The 3,590-nt window shown below is 35.9% G+C and overlaps 1 long non-coding RNA gene across 1 annotated transcript; it reads left to right on the forward strand.

Moving 5' to 3' along the window:
- Positions 1 to 1,016: 1,016 nt before the first annotated feature.
- Positions 1,017 to 3,280, forward strand: LOC121128427 (uncharacterized). Its single transcript, XR_011783264.1, has 3 exons — positions 1,017 to 1,344; positions 1,400 to 2,404; positions 2,507 to 3,280. It is a non-coding gene; the product is annotated as an uncharacterized lncRNA (long non-coding RNA).
- The last annotated feature ends 310 nt before the right edge of the window (positions 3,281 to 3,590 follow it).

The following is a 3,590-nucleotide window of genomic DNA, read 5'->3' on the forward strand; positions in this document are numbered from 1 at the left end:
ATCGTTGTCGTGTTTTTTTTTTTTTTTTGTTATATTAATTGATTATATTATCTATTTTGTATCTGGTACGAACTTATAACATGATATTGAATTTGATACATTATTACATAATGGGTTAAGGCGAAAGTACTTAGAGTTACATGTTGCAATTTATCTACAAGTTGCGATGCTTGTTCAAGTTACAACTTGTATAAGCAAATCGTACAAGTTGCAATTTCTTTGTTTTAACAATATAGGATTTAATTACAAAATTGGTCATTTTAATAACCAACCATAATTGATGCTCTCATTTTGATCTATTAAAGTTAAATGATCATTATATTTTTATGAGTAATATAGTTGTAGACATTTGAACTTTATAATGTGCCACCGAATATTTATATTTTAGTTATTTGCATTAAAATTGTCAAAAATTACAAAAAATAATACATATTCATCAATTATCCATGGAATATTCAATTATTGCATGAACCCTAGTCCAAGTATTGTTAATCCTTCATTTATATGTATTCATCTAATTTTTTGTTTGCAACTGATACAATTTGCTTAGAAGTTTATTCAAATGAATGGAACATGAGACACACAAAAATAAAATATTATTTTTCCAGTAGATAATTAAATAAATGCCATTTTTGGATTAAATTAAAACTGTATTATCATTTATCAAATCATTGTCTTCATCAATCGATGAACAAAGGAGTCAAAGTATTGTATCGTGACGTCAATATGAATATAGATGTTTTGGCAAATATAACTTGAAAATGCATTTGTAGTATCATTTCAGGCTTGTAAGCGTTCCACTATTTTGGCGTTCCGTTCAATTTTTCTTTTTTTTGTTCAGTGTTCATCGTTCAAATTATTTTTGTTCCGTTCCGCGTTCCAATTAATAGGTAGTACCAGTACAGTATACCAAGGACTCCTGTAAGAAGGACCGGGCACAGGCAAACATGAATTCAAATACGCGTGCAACATGGGCCCATTGAAGAAAAAAAAACGTGTTTGGTAAGATAATAACTAATAACTATTAGTTACTTTGTGGACCCCATCTTTATTGTGTTTTGTAATTCCAATCATGCCCACTAAGTGTTATGCTACAGGGTGTAGAACGGGGCATGCCAACGAGCCACAACAGTCTGGTGTTACGATCCATCTGTGGCCAAACAAAGAGAGAAACCCCGGACTTGATACCGCCTAGCTGAGAGCCATTCCAAGAGAAAGAGATCTGAAGAAGACAGATTAGGCACCATCCAAAAGTAAAAAGCTGTGTTCCCTGCATTTCAACTAATCTGATTTAATCTGTGAGTCTAAAAGAAGTCAGACCCTTGGCAAGGCTCTGAAGAAGAGGTAAGACAGCTGCTCACTTTTGATGCGTATGCTTATAACTGTCCTTCTTTTACAGGTACCTCAAATCAGATGTAGTGCCATCCCTATGGCCAAAATGCGCCAACTACCTCTCAACTCCTAAAGCTTCATCAAGGTCAACTCAAGTTGCGACCATGTCACATAGGGCTTAACAGTTCAATGAAATGAGTTATGTGGCAGAACTTCGGGACAAATTTGCCAGGGAGACACTCCCATCAAACTTCATCCTCATCACAAAACCAAGTGTTGCCCTTTTGAAGCTATCCCATGATTATAAATTGGGCCCCCAAGTAGTAGCCAGCATCCAGTTTGAGACAGATAGGTTTTTGTCAAATGTACAACTCTGGTGTGTTGATTGACAAAAAGGCAGTGTCACACGTCACCTCAGAAGGCAAGGGCAACACTGTGATTCAAGCCACCAATTTGGCTTCCTTTCTGGGAGCAAAAGAAGAATTGAATCAAACAGAGGCCTTGAAAGACATTTTCAACAAGTTAGTGAAGTTTCTCAACTCCTCAGATATTGAACCTAATCAAGCTTCTAAGCTCTCTTTCATTCGTGAGCAAATGGCTCTCCTCTTCACCAAACCAACAGCTATATAATAGTCACCTTGTCTTCTTTCAACCGCACTCATGTGGGATAATGTGAGCTTAGGACTTCGTGGAATATCCTTAACGTCAAAATGCCTGGAGTTGGCTACTAAAAGAGAGATGAGCTTCGGGAACCAATCTCTGAGAAGAACAAAATTGCACTCTCTTTCTTGAGAGATTTTGTCGACTTTCTCATCGAGTAACAAAACAGTAAAGCACCTGGCCTCAGAAACCTTCCTATCAACAAAGCAGACGTGCCTTGCTGCAGCAGATCTGGCAGAGTATCTTCTCCTAGATGAAGAATTCTCCTATGTACTCCTCGGCATGTTCCAGTCTGATCCCATCGAAAGAAGGTTAGGCGGGTACAGACAAATAAGTGGAGGTATCTCCTACATCAGCGTGAGCCACATCCTGGAAGCAGGGAAAAAGATTCGTATTCCTGTCAAATTCTCAGGTAAATAAGATATTTGTTAATAGTAAGATTATTTATTTAGGTATTACTTATTTTTACAATATAATAATATCATTACAATATTTGACTTTTTTAAATTTTCAGGTCTAACTACTTCAGAAATTAAAGGTCTGCTAGATAAAGACCTGGTAAAAGCTAAGCTCATTTTGACTAACTGGCAACCAGATGACTTCCAGGAATTAGCTTCCAAGGGAGATAGTAATGCTCTCTACTTTGTTGCCGGGTATCTTGGTTTTTTTGATAAAGAAGGTCAGCTGTACATCATACCAAGAGTTAATGGTCATCAGAGACACACCTCCGGACTCAGTAACCTTCGATAGCCCAAACAATCAGTATGTAAACCTGAAAGAGTTCAGCGACATAATGAGCAGAGGGGGGTTGTCGACTCCATCCGACCTTCTCTACCTCTCCTGTCTTTATGCTCACTCCATTTTCTCTTACATCACAGCTACTCCTGAAGAGAAAGACAGTTTACTTGGCACCTCAAATCCTAGAGCTTCATTTGTTGCCACATTCATTGACAAGATGCAAGACAGTTTAAACACTGACACTATGACCCTTGTGGGAGGAAAGACACTCCTTGTCAGCTTTTCTTCAAAGAATTTTATTTGCTTTGTTTAAATTAAAAAAAAAAAAAATTAAGTCCTAAACTGAATGATGACATCCAATTTTTAACAAAAAAGAGAATGTCAGCTAAGAATTCAGAAGCTAATAGAAAAAAAAGCTAAATTTCAATCAAAATCTTCTGACTTGTAGACTTGGACCATTTTTTACTTCTTGATTGTGCCTTTTCTTTTTTATATGTTTTTAATGTTTATTTTGATTAAATTACTAATAAAATACCACTTCTATTAGAAATATATAGCCTCATTTTTATTATTTTGATGATTTTCCCTAGCAAAATATTTTTTTTAAAACTCTTTATTTTGTAGCAAAATACTTGAAGAGAGACATTCCATATAGAATAAAGAAAGGCCCGTATTGGAAACGCGTGAGCACAGTGTCCTGTCCTGGTTACAGGAGTCCTTGAGTATACTGTATACATACATACACTAGTGCACTCGTTAAATGAGCTGTACATTTTTTTTGAGGTATAAATAAGTCGGATACTCCGAATGAAATTGAATGTAGAAAAACGAGAATACTTTCATGTATGTCTTGAGTGCCA

Source organism: Lepeophtheirus salmonis, chromosome 13 (genome assembly GCF_016086655.4).
Source record: "Lepeophtheirus salmonis chromosome 13, UVic_Lsal_1.4, whole genome shotgun sequence".
In the NCBI taxonomy this organism is placed as follows: Eukaryota; Metazoa; Arthropoda; class Copepoda; order Siphonostomatoida; family Caligidae; genus Lepeophtheirus; species Lepeophtheirus salmonis.